Raw genomic sequence first — 23,162 nt, 5'->3', positions numbered from 1 at the left:
AGTTACTAAACTGGTAACTTAGCTCAGAGAGTCCATAATACACATGTCTACCTCATGTAGAAAAGAAGCTCTTTCAGGAAACCAGACACCCACTGAAAAAACTAAGGGGTGTCCTGGAGGAGTTCAAAGGGCCTCACACAGTGATTTCATTTCCTCTAAAACTGCACTCATCATCTTCTTCTGGTATCCCCTCAGCTCATCAGCAGCAACAACATTCATTGCAAAGAAATGTGCTAGGAACTGAGTTGGACACAATGCTGGAGACCTTCCTCACAGAATTGACAGTCTGATGAAAGCCAAAATATGTACACAAAAGGCTAAATGATTATATACTAGAATAATCAAAGCACAAAATAAGTTAATAAAGCAGTAATTAATAATTAAGGAGTGCAGAGAAGGAGATTGTGGTAAATTTCAATGAATTATGAAGCCCTTCCTTTGCAGGAATTTAAATCCTTTCCTACATTTGATTCTTGTTTTATTATTTAGGTCAGGTTTATGATTTACCCCCACTAGAAAAGCAAAAAAAAAATGAAGAAAGCAGAAGACTCTGGCACAAAGTGTAGGAATATGAATTCTAAAATATGGTTTGAGTATCTACCAACCATAAAAGAAAATAAAACAATGTACAGTTAAGTAACTGGCCTCACCTTAAGAGTTAAATCTCAGTTAAAAGGCAAGTATGTATGGCGGGGATGGGATCCTTAAATGGATCCCAAGAATGCTATAGGCAAACTTGAGCAGAGTTAAGTGGAGGCCGATGATCAGAATCGTAAGGAAGAACATGGTTAGCCCCAAAGAAGTAGAACAGAGCATGTAATGAGATATTATAGTTTACGGGGGCTAGAGATGTAGGCAGCTCAGACTAGGCTACTAAGAAAGGCAGAAGTGGAGGTGGGAATGAAGTGTTACCTATGGAAATCAGAGAGGTTAGGCAAGGATGAGATATTACTCCAATGGCACCGAGAAGGAAGGTACTGATAGACCCTTTCCCAGACCAAACCACCAGTCAGACAGGGGCTGCATTTGTTCCCTATATGGTAGGGACATCACCTCCTTTCCAAGAGGGAAAATGGGTGCAAAACATTGACACCAAGCCACAAATTAAACTTGGCCATAAATTATTTAACAGCTCGTGCCCCCAATTCCCCTCTGTGACCTGAAGATAGATATGATAAACAGTCAACTCAGTGATTCCATTCATGCAGGCCAAGAGTATAAATTTTTATGTCTCCAATAATTGCTTCTCAAGAACAAAAGTTTAAAATGGAATTTAAACACCAAATATTATATTAAAATAAGATTCATGTACAAAAAAAAGGATATGTCTAATTCCATAGTCAGATCTTGAAGAAAGATTTAGCAATAACAGGGCAATTAATTGTAGAGTTAACATATCATACCCGGGAATTGTGAAAACTCAGTTCCCCATAGGTCTCAATCAGCTCAAAGATTAGTCCTTGCTCAGTATGTGTAGATGATTCATTTTTATGTAACACTAACTAACTGAATCTCTGGGTTATATGATTTATAAAAATGACGACATTCTAAGAAGAGGGATGAAAAGCAACAAGTATAACAAATGGACATCTGAATGTGGCAAGTTTCCTCTTTTTCTTAAACCTAATGTGTTTCTTGGGAAGGTGTGTTTTTGAGTTCTTAAATGACACAAAACTTCTCATGGTCCCTTGGCCCATTGGTTGCCCTGGAGGCAGCACTGGAAAAGGGAAAGGGAGGGTCTGCAGCCTGCCAGCCCTTCAGCCAAATGCTGGCTCTGTCACTTAGTTGTAAGTATTCATTGTTAATAACTATTGAGTTGCTACAAAGTCCCAGTCCTGGGTGCATTCCTTTACCTGTATTTTGTCACAATAACTATATGAGATATGTACTCCTCTTGTCCCCATTTTACAGGTGAGAAAACTGAGATGTAGAAAGTTTAGTAACTTGACCAAGGTCACAATAAGAGATGGAGCCAGGATTTGGTCCTGTATCTACTCACGTCTCTTAATCCTTATGACATATTACCTCTTTTCTCTTGGATTTAGAGTCTGGGTCACTTAACTTCTTTAAGCCTCATTTTCTTTATCAGTAATATGGAAAATGTACTATTTACCTATCAGATTGATGGAGAAATTAAATGAGGTAATACATACAAAGTGTTTAGTGTAGTTCCTGCCCCAGAGCAACTAATCATTAAATCAGGGGTCCTCAAACTTTTTAAACAGGGGACCATTTCACTGTCCCTCAGGCCGTTGGAGGGCCGGACTATAGTTTTAAAAAAAAACTATGAACAAATTCCTATGCACACTGCACATATCTTATTTTGAAGTAAAAAAACAAAACGGGAACAAATACAATATTTGTATTTGCATGTGGCCCACAGGCCGTAGTTTGAGGACCCCTGCATTAAATAGTAGCTATTACTGTATTTGATAGATGATTGTTTTGTAATCTCTAAGATTTCCTGATAAAATGGTTACTTCTTAAGATATATAGTTACATTTTCATTGATAAGAATAAAGTTATCAGTAAGTAGCTTTTTATTAATAGGAGAATCACAATTGCCATTTAAATTATTTTACCTATATATTTTGAGAACACAGTCAAATGCTTAAGAGATAGCTAATCAGGACTGGGCAGTGGTCTGAGACTGTAAAAAAGAAAAAAAAGCCAAAAGGGTGCTAAATGAAACTTTACCTCAATTTTATAATGTAAATGACCAAAAATAGTGGTTTACATTGACCCAGAAACATCATATCACTCAACAGAAATACGAGGTCACCCACATACTGGTATGTGAACTGGCTAGTTTTTTGCACCAAATTTCCTCTTCAAAGCCTATACACCCTGCCCCTCTTCCGTTCCTTCTTCCTTGCCAACAGAGCTCAGATTTTATTCAGGGGATGCATGGCCATAGGTTCCAAAGAGATGAGGACCTTCCCAAACCCAGGTAGTGAATTATTACTGACCTAAGATAATGATAGTATTCCTATCAATTGGTTTAACAATGGACATGTGATAGGAAATTTGACAGGAAATCTAATGGGGACTTTGGGAAATAGATTTTCACTTTCAAAAATAAACATTCAAGGAGAAATTTTCCTTTTTGTATTTTCATGTAATACATGGAACTGCAGTGGGTAACTTGAGATTGATCATAAGGGAAACCAATGTGAGACGATAAATCAATATGCTGAGATTGTCAGATGAGAAGGATGGAGAGCTCATGAGTCCCTGATGGGACACTGAAAATAATAATTAACCTTGAAGGTGCTCTAACAAGCCCTCCAGACTTCTTGTTAGTGAACTATTTAACCTACTCATTGTTTAAACCAATTTGAGTTGTGTTTTCTGTAATCTGAAGCTGAATACATCTTAACTGATATCCAATCCAGAAAAATAGGTCTTATTAAGCCTACAGAGTCAAAGATAACAGAGACTATCCAACAGTCTTGATTCTGTGATTCCTACCAAAGGCATATGACTAAAGAAAGAAGGGGAACCAAAAATGTAGTATATAAAGGGGGTAAGGAACTTGGAGAAATCCTCAGGTCCTGACCATCTTCCAGAGACTGACTGTTCCTTCCTACACTTATTAACTTCTCTTGACTAGCTACCTACTAGCCCCTATTGATGTGCTTGTTGTAAATCTGCTTATAGAAATCCCCAGAATGTTATAACAGGACCTCAGATTCAGTTGCAGAAAAATTTCTCCATAACTGATACATCCCCTGAAAAAGTGTGTCCTTGCTTAAGTGTGTTTCTCTTACTCTGCACACAAACATAAAATGTCACCCCTGACTGGCTCTCGTTGAGCTTCTACTGGCCTGGCAAAATCAGGAAAGCAACTGAATCAGATTGGAGTAGTGATGCGTGAGCTGCCCATGAACCACTAGGTGTGTCTTTGACCATGTTGAGCAATCAGCAAGAGAAATTGTTGCCTGAGTGGGCACAGCCATGGAGAGTGAAGTACAGGAGTTTCTTAGAGCCACTGAATGAAAATCAGGGAGAAGCAGAGACTGACAGTAACAGCCTCCATTTATCAGGGGTGACCGCGTGGTTGTCGAGAGCAGCTGTTCTCTTCCACTACTGACAGGCAGCAGGATTACATCTGGGAACAAAACTCCCCACAGCAGTTTGTGAGAATAAAAACATACTATGGAAGAACATTATAAATATCTTCCCTGGAGACTTTGTATTATTCTCTCATCAAACTCTATTTATATTTACATATATATATATATATATATATATATATATATATATATATAGTGAAGCAAAAGTAGGTTTACAGTTATGAGTACATGAAACAGCCTTTATTATTGTATTATTTTCCATACAAAGAACTGTAACTCTACTTTTGCCCCACCCTATATATGTATATGTATGTGTATAAATATATAGAAATATGTGTGCATAAATATATACATATATATAGAGAGAGAGGTGAACAGATGTCATGATGATAAGAGAGAGAGTGAGAGAGAGAGAGGGAGAAAGAGAGAGAGAGAGAGGCAGAGATTCTATATACAAGTAAAACGGAAGGGACAATACTTAAATGCAGTTCTATGGTAGAGATAGACAAGCTATTCTCCAGTCCCATTAATCTGTGATATGCTATATCCTAAGGACACATTCTGCCCCCACCTTCCCAATGATTATTGTCATCATGAATTATTCTTGCACTGGTTGGTCTATTCCTTTCTTCACAGGCTTGACTAAAGAACTCTCCCTGAAATTTCAGCTGTACTTCTTCCTTACCGCTGCTTCTCATATCCTCTTTGTTTCCCTGGGTCTCCGATTTCATCCTTTCCCCTCTCTTCTTAATCCATCATTCTTTGTGAGACACTGTTGGCTGAGCACCGCACAATAGGCCTTGTCTCACCCTATTTACCATGCCCATTAAATCTATTAGTCTCAGTACACCATCAGCTTTTAAAAGTGCCCCTTTCACAGGCCCCCTTCTTACCTGTTCTAATGACATTGTCCCCTCTCTCACTGCCCTTTGAACACTCATGTCATTAAGCTCCGATTTCACTTTGCTTTTGATAATGACAAGATGGCTGTCCTCTATAATCTTACTCCGGAGCCTAACAGAGAGCACGTTTACAGCAGCAGCCACAAGAGATACCTATTGATTGCTCCCTTTGCCTCTCCTTCCCTCAAGGTCCCAGGGCTGCTATTAGGATTTGTTCAGTCCAAGCTAGTTCACATAGATGCTTTTAATTGGTTATTTCATGGACACTGGAAGGTGGATATTTTGAATGACTTTCCTCCCTGATTGCCCTTTTTCTCTTCCCTCTTCCCCCTAAGCATTCTGCTCCGATATTCAGATCCTAGTCATTCCTTCAGCTATGTTCTTACTGAGTGTATTTCAACTGCCAGGCTCTGAAGTAGGTGCTAGGGAGACAAGAAAAATGATATTCAGTCCCTTCCACCAGGAGATTTCTATCTGGGCAGAGGGGACGAAGAAGATGGACCTGCCATAACAATTGCCATAACAATAGGTGAATGGCTTTATCCAATCCACCAGGGACTCCAAGCTCACCGTTTTCCTTTTTTTTTTTTTTCCTGTACTAAAAATAACAGCAGTCTGTGCAGAGCAGTGTGAATGTGGACTGCACCAAATAAGGGTGGTTCAAATCTTGCTCAGGCACAAATTTGAACAACTTGAGGCAAATCACTTGAGGGTGCCCAGCTTGAAGGTGAGCCAGGGGCTACTGTGAGGATGAAATAGAACAACACCTGGAGAGATAGCTAGCCCAGCACCGGACACTCCATAAATGTTAACTGGGGGTACATGAGCTTTTCATATTTCTCAGAAATCCTCTGATTCCCAAGGCCCAGTATCCCTCCACTAAACTGTTTCCCCTAGTGATCTACAACTGGTGAATTGCCGAGGACGGTTGTTGAATAAATGTGTGAGCCATATCCGCAGCTCAGTTAATTCACCACTAGCACTGGGACATGTTACCCATGAGAGTTTAGACACAGGGAAATTGGTTTAGAGTTTCTTCTGTGAATTTATTCCTGTCACAAAATGGAGCTGGATTTATTACCATTGACAGTCTCTACTCAAGGGGAGTCAGAGCCCTGAAAAGCAATGGGGCTCCAGATCAAGAGAAAGCCACATTAACTGGCTTTCTGTGGGGGCCTCATGTCAACGCCGGAGCAGCAAAGGCCTCGAACCATCTCCTGCTGCATTTCATTGTGACAGAAGATCTCCCCTCTTCTCCCCAAGGGAAGGGGGTTTCACAAAAATCCTCCCACATATTAACGTTCTAAGGATTAAACAGTAGCAACTTAAGAGCAGTGAAAAATGATTATTGAGCCATGTGCAGACCACCCCAGCATTTTTAATTACAGACCATAGAAGAAAAATATAACTTCTTTTGTTTTGCCTACATTCCAGATAGTCTTATCAGGATTGTCAGGAAAGAGTAATACTGCAGTCAAAAGAATATTCAATGCCCCTTCAGGCACTTTTCAGAATTCAGAGTGTTGGCATATATTTAAAAACCAAATACAGACGAAATGCATAACTTAGAGAGTTCAGGTGCTAAATTAGCAGAGTCTGCGGGAAAGAATGAGTCAGGAAAATGCTTCCCCATAATGCAACCTAGCCTTTAGCCCCAACTTTTTCAACTCTTGTCAAAGTGCTGAAGTCTGGTGTCGATGTTGAAATCATCTGACAACTTGCAACTCAACTATAAGCAGTTAGGCATAAGCTACAAGTGTCTATTTTTATACACCAGCAGCAATTCCCCCAGGAACCCCACCTTTCCCTCCCGCCTGCTCCTCTGTCATGCCCTCCTATGGATGTTCCGTTCTCTCGTTGGATGCCTTTAGAAAGTTGCCTTCCAGTTGCTAATTACCTCAAGCAGCTGCCTAATGCAGCTTCCAGGCTCAAACCACTGTGGACTATCCATTTTCACACTGAGCACTCTCACTGACTGGTGTCAAGAGAGAGGGATTGCTTCTGTGACTGTCAGGAAAACAACAGTTGTTGTATTCATTGGCCTCCCAGGAAACTAGGATGCCTTGCCATTGTGCTTGAGATTTTCCCCTGGGACTCTGGCTGATGAGGCATCAGGCACCAAAGAGAAATGGCTTTATTCTGCCCTCTGTTCTCCTTGGCAGGGATTATATCATTTTCTCAAGTACCATCATCAACATGTCTATATATACACTGCCTACAGAAAACACTTTATAAGCCAAAAGCAGTCATGATAAACAAACACCATTAAGACCTTATTCTCTCTAGGTAACACGACACAGTGCCCAGTGCCCAGGCAATGGCTTACTTATTTCAGGAACAATTCCAATTATAAAGAGCACTCGGCAAAGACTTGTGGATTAATTGATTCCTTGATTGGCCTGGAATCCATCGATTGAATACTCTGAAATCTGCATTTTGATATGAGGGCAGGGTTTTCACAGCAATGGCACTTGCTGCCAGACATTTACAGAAAGGAGAGTCTTATCACTGAGCTTCCCTTGTTTCCTTACACAGAATAGGCAAGCTGCCTAGCCTCCCATTGTCCTTCCCCCCTCCAAAAAAAGAAAGAAAAAATTATTAAGAAAGGAAAGGCAAGATTCTTATGGGCTTGGGCTTTCATTCAATAAAAATCAACCATTTGCCTGTATTGTTGGTGGTATCTTTTGCCTCCTTGTTGGTGCTATTTACTTTGAGACCTGTTTTCAAAGAGTGCCCAATAATTAATCGCCAGTGTTTCAAACTCACTATTCAACAATCTATCTCTTTATTTTCACTAATGGTTTCAGAAAACAATCCAGTATCAGGATTAAGTGTTGAAAGAGCAAGGCTCTTTAATGAGAATAAATATGCAAAATGGGTTCTCAATTTGTAAAAATGGGGCACCTAATTAGGACCAAACTTCCAACACTGAATTCTCCCAACATTGAGTTCATTGTGCCTGGTAATTTGGGGGTAGATTCTACTTGGTGAACTTTTCCAGAAAGTGAAGAGATCCAAAGTGTTCCACTCTGCCTGGGAAGGACCACATCGACCTGGCAACACAGAATAAGGCAACATGCTTCGGAAAAGTTGTCCAGCACTTGGTTCTCTGACACTCATCTTTTGCATGAATTTCTTAGAATGATCACCACAACAAGGCCCCTAGGAGTCTCTTATATCAGTGAGGTGAAACGGTATTGAATATGTTGTAAGATCAGAGTTCCAGGCCTGGTGCCTCCTCTATCCAAGAAACTTAACTTCTCTGAGACTCAAAGTCCTTATCTTTAAAATTAAGGACTAACATCCCTCAGCTCCCCTTCAGCCAGTCTCTGTGATTCCTCACTAAGGCACCACAGATGGTGTGGCTAGGAGAGAAGAGGACACGGGAAGAAGGCAGGTGAGAGTCATGAGGGTGCCACAGTTACTGAGCATCTTCCAGGATGTCATTTTTTTCTGTCATTAATCTCTTACCTGATTTTCACCATGGGGGTGGGATGATTCACAAGGAAATAGGATTCTACACACTTTAATATGTAGTAGGAATTAGTTACTTGAGCTGAAGAGCCCAATTGTGTTATCAAGAGACCCTCTGCCATATTAGAACTCTCCTTTCTGTAGAAGGAAGGGATTGCTCACAGATACCTCTCAAAAGCACACTTGGGGTGTTTTTCCTGGAGTGCTGAGGGATTTGTGATATAGGTTTCTCCTCCCATGACCAAGCATGTGTGTCTGAGAAACACCTACCCAGGACTTGGGCCCACTGTCACGGCCTAGACAAGACTAAATGCCTGATGCTGCAACATCTTCAGCTGTGGCCCCAATAGCTCTGAACCCTTCCCAAGGCAGAGGGCCCTGCAGATTCAAAATACAAGGATGGGGGGAGAGAAAGGAACAGAGAGAGAGAGATGGGGAGAAAGAGAGGAGCTTTGAAACGCGGGTCATTTTGCTACTCAAAGAGTAAAAATTAAGGAAGCTCTTTCTTATATGTTTATCCATTTTTACTTTTTACTTTTTCTCTTCACATATAATTCTCTGCTATGCATCTTATCTTATTTTGCAGTTAGGCAATAATAAACAGTGTCTTGGCTTTCTTGTTGTTTGTGATAAATACTGAGGTTGTTCACCATTACTGCAGATTTTCTATCAATCTCAGGGTCAGACTGACTTTCCTGCCTCCTTAAAATTGGTCAGACACATATGATTTGCTTTGCCAATATTTAGAGGGGGGAAAAATCATGTGTATTGCTTTGGGACAAAACCCACTAAGGGACAGGCATTTTTGCAGGCTTCCTTCCTTCCTCCCACCAATGTCACCAGCAAATCTCCAGATATTGGAGGCTCCATCAGCCTGGCTCCAGAGTGAGAAAGGCTGGAGTCGAGCCCCCAGCTGCCCACAGCGGACATGTATTGTGAAAAGGACATAAAACAACTTTGTTATTTTGAGCCACAAAGTCTTGGGGGTTCTTCTTATTGCAGCATAACTTACGCAAACCTGACTGACATGTCATTGTTATTACTGGTTATGATTAGTGAAAGGCTGTCAGATACCGTAGTTTATAGTGCAGTTTTACAGAACATTAAATGTCTGACGTAGAAATAAATTCATTTCTAAGAATGGGTTCTGTTCACAAAGAGGTGTTATGATCTTCTGCTGGGTGTGGAGTTCACCACTTGCAGTTTCATCTAAACAAAAATTTCTGTATATTGACAGCTCTCTGGGTCTGAGGGGAAGTGTTGATTGAAAATAATGAAGAAAGATGTTTCCTTCATCATAGACATTTTTCAGGGATTATGATAAGAGAATAATTTTTATGAGTATATAACAGCTATAAACTTGTCAGAAATAGACACTAGAAAATAAAATTATTGTTGTCATGATTATTTTATCATCTCTAATACCCAGCAGCTAAGCTCTCAAAGATTTTTAACACCAAATAAAATTCAGCCAGTTCAAAGCAGGTTTATGAACCTAATAATCTTGTGAAGTTTAATCTGTAGAAATAACTAAATTGATCTGAAAGTATTTTTCAGATGAGAATTCTTAGCTAAAGAGATTAAATATTGGAGAATGCAGATATAAACAAATGTTACCTAACCTTTCCTGAACATAGCCTCATCCAGCCGTTGGGATCTTTAATGCAAAAACGTTATCTATAAAGTCACAAATATATGGCAGTAGCTTGCATATTCTGGAAATTATGCCCTTTCTTCACACACTTAGCCAATAACAATTCAAAAGGAGGGAGGTATTTTCACAAAGTAGAGAACAGATTAGCCACTCTAACCTCTGCTCCATTACTGTGTTGTGGAAACATCCTGGCAGAGGTGCAATCATTACAGCTCCTTAAGGTGGAAAAATCCTCTCCGAGCCCTGGCTGGTGTTGCTCAGTGGGTTGGATCATTGTCCTGTGCACCAAAATATCAAGGTTTGATTCCTGGTCAGTTTCTCTCACATCGATATTTCTCTCTCTCTCTCCATCTCCATTCTTCTCTCTCTAAAATGAATAATATTAATTAAAAAATCCTTCCCTGCCCTAGCCAGTTTTGCTCAGTGGATAGAGCATTGGCCTGCAGATTGAAGGATCTGGGTTTTTATTCCAGTCAAGGGTATGATCCCTGGCCTTGGACAGGGTGTATGGAAGGCAATCAATCGATGTGTCTCTCTCATATCGATGTTTCTCTCTCTGTATCTCCCCCTCCCTTCTACTCTCTCTAAAAATCAGTGGGAAAAAATCCTTGGGTGAGGATTAAAAAAGACAACAAAAATCCTCCCCTCAGTCTAAAGTTCTGCTGAATAGAAAAAAAAAATTCAAGAACAGAAGTGTTGTCATCCTTCAATGTAGATGGGTGGGCCATAGAGAACCTGGATTAGAAATAGCCTGGTAGGCTTTTTCCCAAACCCTGTGTAAAAAGCACAAGAACTTGACAAACATAGATCTGAGCATTGTGTTCATTTAGTCATCGTTTTTCCATGTCCATAAGGATTGAACTGTATAGGACCTCATTATTATAGAAGCTTCCTAGACCTATGTCAAACCATACCCCACTCTGAACAAGCTTAGAAGTTAAGACAGCCTGGTGACACATTCACTCCAGTATAAAATAAAATTCATATACATTATTTCTTAACAAATCATTTTGTCTTTATTTACAATAAAGAATAAAAAAAATTGCTTTTTTTATCATTTCTCATTTTCTATTGTTCTTTATGTCTATAAATCACTTGTCATAAAAAGCACCTGTCCCCTTCAAATTCTTCTCCACTCCATCATAATCACAATGTAAAGATGCAAAATATATTTAGTAACAGGCATTTTTAGTAATGTAAGTTATAAGGAGTAACATAAAATGCACATGTAATAATCTCATTTCGTTTCAGTAATCAAAAATGAGCACAGGCCCATAAATCAGAGAAAAGAAATAGCTCAGCCTTCACTATGTCAAACACTGTTTACAATTTCTCAGTCTTTTCCCTATCCTATATAATAAAAGCCTAGGTGGCGTCATGAGACACCCTCACACAACATCATCACAAGATGGCCGCCATGATGTCATCACAAGATGGCCACCACAAGATAGTCACCACAAGATGGCCAGCAGGGGAGGGCAGTTGGGGGCGACCAGGCCGGCAGGGGAGGGCAGTTGAGGGTGACCAGGCCTACAGGGCAGGGCAGTTGGGGGTGATCAGGCTGGTAGGGTAGGGCAGTTGGGGGTGATTAGGCCAGCACAGGGGCAGTTAGGCATCAATCAGGCTGGCAGGGGAACTGTTAGGGGGCGATCAGGCAGAAGCGGTTAGGGCAGTGATGGCGAACCTATGACATGCGTGTCAGAGGTGACACGCGAACTCATTTTTTTGGTTGATTTTTCTTGGTTAAATGGCATTTAAATACATAACATAAATATCAAAAATATAAATCTTTGTTTTACTATGGTTGCAAATATCAAAAAATGTTTATATGTGACATGGCTCCAGAGTTAAGTTAGGGTTTTTCAAAATGCTGACACACCGAGCTCAAAAGGTTTGCCATCACTGGGTTAGGGGCAATCAGGCAGGCAGGCAGGCAAGCAGTTAGGAGCCAGCAGTCCCGGATTGTGAGAGGGATGTCCAACTGCCTATGGGATCGGGCCTAAACTGGCAGTCAGATATCCCCCAAGGGGTCCCAGATTGGAGAGGGGGCAGGCCTGGCTGAGGGACAGCCCCCCTGTACACAAATTTTGTGCACCGGGGCTCTAGTTCTATATAATAAAAGGCTAATATGCAAATTGACCAAATGGTGGAACGACCAGTCGCTAGGGGGCACACTGACCACCAGGGGGCAGACACTCAACCCAGGAGCTGCCCCCTGGTGGTCAGTGCATTCCCACAGGGGGAGCACCGTTCAGCCAGAAGCCGGGCTTACAGCTGGCAAGCGCAGCTGCTGTGGCAGTGGGAACCTCTCCTGTTGCCACAGCAACACTAAGGATGTCTGACTGATGGCTTAGGCCCACAGGAAGCTGGTCTAAGCCAGCAGTCGGACATCCCCTGAGGGCTTTCAGACTGCGAGAGGGTACAGGTCGAGCTGAGGGACTCCCCTCCCACCTCCAGTGCATGGATTTTGTGCACTGGGCCTCTAATAGAAAAATAATATTTTAAATGTTTCTAATTTCCATTTCCTGAATTGGATTTTTTTGGAAATTATTTAAATGTGCGCTGAAAAACAGAGTGCCTTCACCACAGTCTTTTTGGTGGCAAAATTCTAAGACAAATGCACTGAATATGTGTGCTCCTGAGTAGAATAAGATAATTGGGAGGTGGTATATTATTGCCTCTTTTCAATATCAAATAATAAACCCTCAGTACATCAGAAGGCCAACATGAAGTCTTATTTAAAGGTAATTAATTCACTTTTCTTGCCAATTTAAATAGAATCAAATATTCCTTATTGTTTGAAGACTTCCTATGAAATAATTCCCCATGTTTTGTGCTACATAAATGTTTGTGCATTTTATGAGGTGATTAACATCTCCCTACTGTAGTAAATACACATTATTAAAATAATTGATCCTTCCTTTCAAAACAAAAACAAACTCATAGACACAGAGATCAAACTGATGACTACCAGAGGGGAAGAGAGTGGAGGAATGTGGAAAAAGGTGAAGAGGAGTGTAATCAGGTAATAGTGTGATAACTTTGCATGTGACAGATGATTACTAGGCTTAGTGGGGTGATCACATCCTAAGGTATATAAATATCAAATCACTATACAGTACACCTGAAACTAATATAATATTGTATGTCAACTCTAATTAATTAATTAAATCCAGGGTTTTTCAGGCCTTCGAGACAGAACATGCCATATCAATATAGGCGATAGTGATATAGCAAGGATTTAGTATGGCTGTTCTCAACAGGATTAGGGATAAATGTATAAAAATCACCAAAAAGGTTTTTGGGGTGTTTTTTGTTTGTTTGTCTTTTGTTTTTTCAAACTACATATGTCCATACCCTACTTGAGATTCTGAAATATGCCTGGTCTGGAAAAAACTCCTCTGGTGATCCTGAGGTTCACTGCTCTAGGAAATTGGGCAGCTCTTTGAATTTAACATAGAAATGTTGATTGAAATGTTTTCTTCTCTCTTCTAAAAATTTTGTGCAGGAGTAAAACTCAGATTAATCTTAGAGAACTGATCCATTGAGTTATTTTTAGTTAAGGTCTTAACTGCATGGCTAACTCTGCTTTTCAATCTATAGAGGCAAATAGGCTGCCTTTGTCTTTCACCAAACTGGAAACATTTGCTTAGAGAAACATTTGCTGGAGAGTTGACTATCACCACCAAACACCTCGGTCTTGCAGTTAACTGGCTTTGCTGCAGCCTGCCAGGAGAAAAACAGCAGCTGATGGGCCAAGTCTAAAACACACAGTAAAATGGCTCTATTAAAGTCAGAGATTAAAGCATCCTGCTTTGCAAACTAGGCTAAAGCCCCAAACCGCAAAATTATCTTGATGCATGTGATTGGGAAGGACTAATTAGAAGAGAGGTTGTCATCTTATTTTCTAACCAGCCCTCTCTGATCTGAAGCCTCGACACCCCCTCACTTGTTTCCTAGCAACCCTTCTTTGTATATGTAAGGTTATTCCTGCAATGTTATTAAATTCATTTGCCATTTTAAGTGTCCTTATCCTCTTTAGGACTGTCCCACCCTGGTGTGAGTGGCCTTCGGCTCTAAAATACCAGAGGGCAGTCAATTAAGTGGGTCTAAGTATCACTGTTTGGCCCACCATATAATGGTGCTAAACAAATGCTATAGATTTCACCTTGGACTTTGTGGTTTTACCAGAACCCTCCCCTTCTGAAACCCCAGCCAACCACCACCCTCTGCTAACCCAGAAATTTTGCTGTCATTTGCTTTTATCTTGATTGAAAGAATATATGCAGGACTGCTTCCTTTTAACTCAGTGGAAAAAATGATTATTAATTTAAACATTAACTGGTGTCCAATCTAATCACGAAGCTAAAAACAGAATTTGCTTCTGCATATTGCACTAAACTTCACAATTTCACCTAAACCCTAGCAATATGTAAATAGGTAATCAGCCACATTTGGAAATGTATTTTTTAATCAGGTAGTTTAGATGCATAATCACCTCCAAATCAAGCCGCCATTAGAGGCCATTAACTCTTCAAGGGAGGAATCTCGGTTAACAGAATTCTGTCAGAGAGATCCTGATTCCACCCGTAATTCTTGTAGAACCTGGGCTGAGGCTTGTCTCCTAGTTGCCTTGCTTTTGTTCTCCTTAATAAGAGAATTTTGATTCTCTCCCAGTGCTGGAAAAGAGTTAAGAAGCTTAACAAAACAATGAAATAAAGCACTTGAGTTCTTAGGAAAGGCCTATTGCCTCTTTACTGTTTCTATTTTCCCCTCAGTCAGTCACTTGAGACTTGCTCGTAATGCCAGAAGTCTAAATACTGACAGAATACCAAACTCCAGGACATTCTGATATACAATATCTAATATGCAATCTAATATACATACTCACAATAACATTTGCTCAAAGCAGCAGCACAATATTGCTCATGCTAAAAAAAAAACACCCTGTTGTAAGAACCCAAATTCCCATTCATTGCGGTACCCAAATAATTCCAAACCTTCACTGCAATTCTTTGGGGGTTTTATACAGAAAAGGAATTTGAAAGCATTTGTTGTCTACCTCCTACTGTGCTGGTTGGGGGATAATGGCAACAGGTGGACCTAAGTCCTCGGATATGAGACAGTGGGGTGCATAGCCTGCCAAATTTAGATAACTCAATTAAAACAGCCCTATTCACCCAGACCAAGAAGAAAAGCTGGAGCTGGGGGCAGGGAAGAGGGCAAGCATGGGTGACAACTGCAGATTTTCTTCTCTGGGGTCATTAGCTATGTTTATATTTCTATAGCATAACTGCCTTCGAAGCTAGCGCGGTTATTTTTGCCTTTGCCTCATCACTCAGTGCACAAGGGCAAAGGCGAGAGCCTATAAATTCACACAGCTGCTGGCTAAGAGAAGGCATTTGGAAAATAGTTCAGTATTGTGGGCCTTTATTTCACACAAAGAATTGTTCTTTGGGGAAACATCCTCCCCCCGCCCTCGCCAACCCGCCCCCCCCCCCCCCAACTAAACCAAGAGAGCACCCAGGCTCCTGCAAAACCTTCCCAGGGTAAAGCAAAGCACCATTTCTAGTCCTCCTGCCAGCCGGAGGTAGGCAAACATTTTCTCAGCAGGAAGTCACTCATAGACATCACATGAATATTTAAACAATGGGAAGCCAGCAAAAAGATTCTTTCACGCTGCAGGATGATAGTGACTTCTGAAATTATCACAATTATCATTCCATTATTGCAAAACAAATGACCTGATTTATTATGCTCTGCCTCTGCTCATCGCTGGATCTCTTCCTGATATATTACACAACCGGTTACTTAGGCATTCTACACAAACAGCATTTGTATCGACTACTTCATTAATATTTTGATTATTATAAATCTCAGGAACTCAATCCACATCCTAGACTAGAGTCAGCTCTCCCCCAGGCTCTTTCCCTGAAGGAGAAGATGAGAGAATTTTAGAGTGGGATACAATGCTGTAGTCCATGAAATTCTGGAAAATGAGGCAGCTCATGAGGTAACTCTCTTTAGTGCAGAAATGCTCCTCACTTATACCTCACAGCGGAAAAGGCCAATAGTTCTTGAATCAGCAAGAAACAAAGTTTACATTAAAAAAAAACCTAGGCAGAAATTATATTTCTTAACATAATTCCAGTGCCATGTGTGACATTTTTTTCATCTTTATTGTTGAAAGTATTACATATGTACCCTTTTTCATGTGTGCCATCTTTAAAATTAAAAAAAAAAGGAGTTTCCTCGTCATTTCCCTTTAAGAAGTAAAGATGGGGCGGATTATGGAGGGGCATAGCAGTTATCATTAAGCAGCAGGGACAATACTAAACACCTGGTCTTCCAATGCGATCCTCTTTTAACTCCTTCAGCTACATAAGGCAGCGGCATGTGCCATATTTGCCAACCCATATGCCAGGTAAGGCAAGTTTCCTTATCCCCTTAACAAAACTCAGCACAGGGTAGTTGTATCCCAGCAGGGACACAGTAGGGTGAGAGGGGAATTCAGAGACAAAACAAACAGGACACTTGGCAAAAAGCAGATCATGGCAACACGAGTGTTGTAATGAAACAATTGATGAGCCATGAGTCAAATTCCCACTTCTTCAGCTGGAACGTTATCACAGTATAAAGTGCTTGGAAAAGAGCATATCTGCTATACACTAATGACTTTAAGTGGGCTTGTGCGTCAGGCTGCAGGATGGAAAGAATACTGAAAGCATTTTTCATGTGCTATGAAATCACTTTGCACACGATTTAAGCTTTACCTGTCCAGCAACAACTTTAGTCAGCCCTTTCCTTCATCTGGGTCTACTATTTGCTCAGGAGGCACAGTATTGCCATCTGCCATCAGGTGAATCTCAAATTGGTCATTCCAGGTAAACTGTCAATGAAACGTTTGGATGAATTCTCCCGGCAACACCCTTCCCACTTCTTTTATTATACCCCCTCCCTTTTAAAAAATGTTCAAGAAGCAAGGGTAAAATTATCAGGACTCCAAAAGCAACTGGCCTTGTGGGTCCTTGGGAAGTTTCTGTTACAGTAAATATTTCTTGAACATTATGTAGAACATCATAAAAATAAGATCAAGACACAGCCCGATCCTCTTCAAAAAGATAATAATATAGGAGCAATACAGAAATCAAGAAGAATCAAGCTAATTCATTTGAAGGAGGTCACTATATCCAGTTCATTTAGCACAAATTTGTTGAAGTTATTAGAGAACGTCATTAGAACTGTTTCCAGCAGGCAAGGAGAAAGGAGCTAGGAGGTAATCTCATTTTATGGTTTGGGGAGAAAATCAGACCTTTTAAAAAAAATGTATTTTTTATTGATTTCAGAGAGGAAGGGAGAGAGAAATAGAAACATCAATGGTGAGAGAGAAGCATTGATCGGCTGCCTCCTGCACAATTATTCCAGGATTGAGGCCGCAACCCGGGCATATCCCCTGACCAGGAATTGAACCATGACTTCCTGGTGCAGAGGTCTATGCTCAATCACTGAGCCACTCTGGCTGGCTGAAAATCAGACCATTTAAATAAAGATTAGAAAGATAATAGTAATTACTCCTAGCTAGCCCTCACCCAGTGTCAAGCCCAGAGATGCACATAGTAAACGTAGCCCGAAAATAGGGGAAACTGGACAACTTGGTAGGTTCTCATTTCAGTAGACGATAGGTGTTGGGGTGGAATGCTAAGGAAGGAGCTGTTTCCAGACAGAGGTAAAAAGGAAGGAAAACCATGTCATGGGTACAGCTAACTCTGCCTGGAACCAAGAGCTTGGCTGGGCTGGTCTGGACCGAAACACCATCTGTAACTTTCTTTTCATCCACTACATGGGAGGGAACATTTTCATCTCACACAAATGATGCTGTGAAATATCCTAAATTAGCCACAATCCTCTCCTTTAATCAAACAGGCATTCTCACTGAAAGGAATAATACTTCAGAGAAATGCATTTATTTCCCTTTGTATTGGAAAGGGCACCAGGTAAAATCATGAGTAGACAAAAAATAAGACTGAATCTTTTGCAATATAGCACTATTGTTTGGTAAAGCATCTACTCTAGAATTATTTTTCTAACCAGAATAAAAAAAAAAATTGTGTCCTATTTCCCTACAAGTCATCAGTGATAGGCCTAGAACTTTTAAGGCATCATATAGCCAAGCAAGGGAACTAAAAGAGAAGGAGAGAGCAGTAGGAAAAAACAAAACAAAACAATAGCAGCACTGTATAAATGCACAAGTTTAAAGCATTGGAGGAAAGCCTTCTGTTGCATTACAAATACCTTGAGAGATTGGTCTAACTTTTTTGACTGTGAAAATTCTCAGTATTCTATTATAATCTTCTATTGTCTAAATCAGACCCATCTCTTACCACAAAACAAGTTGTAATTGGCCTTTGGCACCACAACTGGAATAACTCAAGGAGTGATTCTGGCAGACATCATTTAACATTCTCCCATTATACTTTCCAGGATGTTAGTTTTATTTTCTTATTTCCTTGGATCCAAAAGGATTTCTTTTTAATTAAGGGATAAAAATGTTTTTCTGTGCATATTGGATTTTTTTGGTCCACTTGCAAGTCATAATGAATGATGCTAAAGAAGTATTTCTCCCATTTTGAATATAAATTATAACTTAGAGACAAAAGATATGACCCTCCATTGCTATAAACCAAGGTCTCCAGTATAGCATAAACTCCAGTCTGAAAATGAGAAAATGACAATAAATTCAAATTGATAGGCATGTTTTCAAAGAGCCTGCAAAACCTAAAGTGCAATACTTTTATAACCAGATATGTGAGAAATATTTGTATTGATATGATGTTATTAAGGTGACATCATATGGATTAACTGCTCTTTGCCTTAGGTGTCTGCTCCGTTGATTTTGAACATCCAGGGAGGTACTTTAAAAAGAAGAAAGAGTCCTGGCCCCACTCTGGTTCTAATAAATCAGATTTTCAGGAAGTTGTGAGGGCTGGGAGAATTTTTTACAGCCCACAAGTGTTGCCCGAACAAGACTAAGAACCATAAGTGTACTCTGGCCTTCAGGAAGTAGGACTTCTACAGTATAAGAAGCAAATGGATTTTCCATCTTTCCAAGGCTCTAAGCAGAGTGACAGGGACAGAATTCATAAGCAAAAATATTATCTGCAGCCCCAAGAAAAGGCACAACACAAGCGGTCTGAACAATTTTGAGGTTTCTCCACAAAGGATAGCACACAAATGTTTTTCCCAGTTTTGTCTATTTTACTATCCTTTTAAATAGGAATTCCTAATGTCCTCTCCAACCTTGACCATTCCTATGACTCAACAGATATGTCCACTCTAGGCACATCATCTATTTTACAGAACAGTGCTTTGGGTAGACAATTTGTTCAAGAATTTCACCTTGCAGATAGGTTAACTGACAGAGGATAGAAGAGCATAAGAATATAAAACTGTCAAATGAAATCACATTAAATTGATGAGTTTCAAGAACAGAAAGTCTATTGCACCCCTCACAATTTCCCAAATATATGAAAGCTTGAACAAGAAGAATCTACGATGGACATAGACTTGACTTTGGGTGGTGAACACACGATACAGTCTACAGACAATGTGTTGTAGAACTGTGCACCTAAAACCTATTTACTTTAATTTTATTAACCGGTGTCACCCCAATAAATTCAATAAAATAGGGGAAAAATAGACATCTAAAAATAAAATAATCAAATCCAATGGATATATGACCACAAGGTGATAAAGAATTATAAATAGACAAGAGAAGAAACACATTCTAAAAAAAAAACCTCTCTATGACGTCACCAATGTAGAAATATGTTAATTCTCCAGTTAATTTGACAACTGAGTATAAAAAATATAAGGCAAAATGATCTTCTTGCTTACTTAACCATCAAAGAAGGATGTTTTCTATGTGCTGGGCATTGAGCTAAGCATTTGGTTAGTATTAGTTCATTTAATTCATGCTCCATGCTCGGAGCAGCTCTATGACAGATTTATTATTAGTAACCCTCCTTTACAAATGATAAAAATGAGACATAAAAATGTTAAGTTACTTACCAAAGACCATATAATTAGTAAGTGGTAGAGCAAGGTTGCAAAGTAAGGCAGTCTGGACCCAGAATCCATGAAGTTAAACCCATGGTCTACAGTCTCTCATCTGTTACCAAAAAACTGTATGGCCGAAAAAGTTTATGGCTTCTCCCAACAGCTTATTTCATTCCTTCCTTCCACCAAATTACAACATTTTCTTAGCTCCCCTTTCTCCTATCAAAGCTTCTGCATCTGGTATTTAATTTCCTGAGTCTTGATGTCTTCTGGTTCATAGAATCTACGCCAAGAATTAACAAATAAAAATAGCTTAACATGTTACCTCTTAAAGATAATGGGTTTCCACTTAATCACAAGCTGTTAATGCTTAACTCAAAGCAGTAGTTACTGTGGGATTCTTGTCACTGATGGTAAGCACCTTTGGGCAAGAATTCATATCGCATTCATATATGTAGTCTCAGCACCAGCACAGTGCCTGGGACAGAACTCATTTCTAATGTAAATTTATTGCATTGTAAAAGCAGGCCAGGATGTTCTGCAACCATTCTACATAATCCAACTTCATCTATGAAACGACCACCTAAGAGGAGCTCTCATGGTTCCCTTGGACTTAAACTAAAATATCTCTAAAATGGGACATCTTGGCTAAGAACCTCCTTTTTTTATATAAATGTAGGCCATACATGTTATATGGGAGGGGTGGGGGGCGGGGGGAGTTATAGGCAGCCACATTCCAGCCAGTCATAGGAAGAAAGACCAGACCATGGGCCCTGAGTGCCAAAAAATAAAAATAAAGAAAGGAAGCTTTGGTGAGGAGATACCTAGAGAAAAGGTCTTGATCATAGGTCACTGCTTATGTGTACCAAGCCTAGGGCAACCTGGGATCCTGGCTCCTTAGGGGGACCTACAAGCTAAGAAAGAAACGCTTGCTGAAAGCAAAAGGGATCTAAAATGGAAAATGACTGGAGCGTCACAGGTTTGCCTAGGGATATGTCTATAGAAAAGTCGCCAGTGAGGCAGATTATATTTCCCAAGATAGCACCAGACAACCTCTCATTACCACGTTCTTCTTACCGTGTGACAGTGACATTCCTCCCATCAAAAAGTGAGCCTGGCCGAAACCGGTTTGGCTCAGTGGATAGAGCGTCGGCCTGCGGACTGAAAGGTCGCAGGTTCGATTCCGGTCAAGGGCATGTGCCTTGGTTGCGGGCACATCCCCAGTGGGGAGTGTGCAGGAGGCAGCTGGTCGATGTTTCTCTCTCATCGATGTTTCTAACTCTCTATCTCTCTCCTTTCCTCTCTGTAAAAACTCAATAAAATAAATTTTTTTTAAAAAAAAAGTGAGCCTGTGTTCCCTCCCCTTATACCTGGGGAGGTCTGAGACTACAGTGGTAGTGAGACTATGTGACTCCCTAGGCTAGTTCATAAAGGGTGATACTACTTCTTCTTGGTCCTCCTGGGACACCATCACTGGGAACTAGGCTGTTAAGAAGCCAAGAAACCACACGAAGATGCCACATGTAGTTGTTCCGGCCAATAGCCCAGCTGAAGTCCCAGCTGACAGTGTCAACCACCAGACAGGTGGATGAGGAAGCCGTCAAAATGGTTTCAGCTACAGCCAGCATCTGACTCCAATTGCATGAGACACCCCAAAAGGGAATCATCTAAATCAGTGGTTCTCAACCGTGGCTGCACTTGAGAATCACCTGGGAATCTTTTTAAAATCCTGATTTCTGGGCCTCATCCTCCGGAAATTCTGTTTCTTTATTACTAATGTTGTGGCCCCACCCCATAACAAAGAAACAGGATTTCCGGAGGACGAGGCCCAGAAATCAGGATTTTAAAAAGATTCCCAGGTGGTTCTAGTGTGCAGCCAAGGTTGAGAACCACTGATCTAAATGAACCCAATCAACCCTCAGAACCATGAGAGATAATAAAATAACTGTTTTTCTTAGGTCATTAGTTTGGGAATGGTTTATTATGCGGTGCTACTGAAATACCCAGCCTGGAAACAGGTTCAGAAGCCACTTTGTGCAAACCTGGTTAAAACCCAAAGATTTGGGCTTTCCTAATAAGAGAAAGAGCTGAAGCAGTTTAGAAACTGGGTGGGACTGGCTGAGTCACGGCAACCAGAAGGACTCCTTTTTTCTTTCTATAAGTTGAGAAACTATAAAATCTCCCTTGAGAGCATGCTGAGCCTGCCCAGAGAGAAGCCACCTCACAGATGATTAGAATGTAAGTGGATAACGAGCCATTTGAATTATCTGCTCTAGTTCAAACACATGCTGTTGCCAATATGCTGTGGCAGCCAGCTAACATCTGAGCATCTTTAATTTAAATTGCATATACTTAACTTGAAATGGCATCTCTACTCGAAAACTAAGAATTTACTGTACCATCATCAGATCATAGGAGAAATCATCTTTTCAGGAATTTCCTAAATTTGCCTTTTTACTGCGCTCTAATGTGATAACAGCTTAATGCCTGATGGCTCCCAAGTCAAATGTTTCAGAGTATGAGATATAATTCCTATTCCAATCAGTTTGTTAATACACATGCTGTTTCCTGTCTACATATGTAAATGGAATAATTCTCAGCACTTTAGGTTTCATTCCTTCATAAACACCAAAATCATATCTGTAACCTTAGACAATAGACACATTCATAAAGCTAATGTTTAATTTACTGAATTTTATCAGAACTAAAATTTTCAAGGCAAAATCTCCAAAAGAAACTAAAAAAAAAACAACAAAAAAGAAAAACACACAAAAAAAAAACAACAACAACAAAAAAAACAGACTTATGATAGAAAATTGAGCCTGTACTCAAAATTTGAAAAATAAATGTGGAACCCATATTCTAGGCTCAGGATAAAAGCAACAATCCAAAAACATGTATTAGACCTAGTCATATTGCATTAGCTATTTAAAAACCGATTGGAGCCCTAACTGGTTTGGCTCAGTGAATAGAGTGTTGGCCTTCGGACTGAAGGGTCCC

The sequence above is a fragment of the Myotis daubentonii genome, chromosome 7, assembly GCF_963259705.1.
Source record: "Myotis daubentonii chromosome 7, mMyoDau2.1, whole genome shotgun sequence".
Lineage (NCBI taxonomy): Eukaryota > Metazoa > Chordata > Mammalia > Chiroptera > Vespertilionidae > Myotis > Myotis daubentonii.
This window is presented reverse-complemented; position numbering follows the sequence as displayed.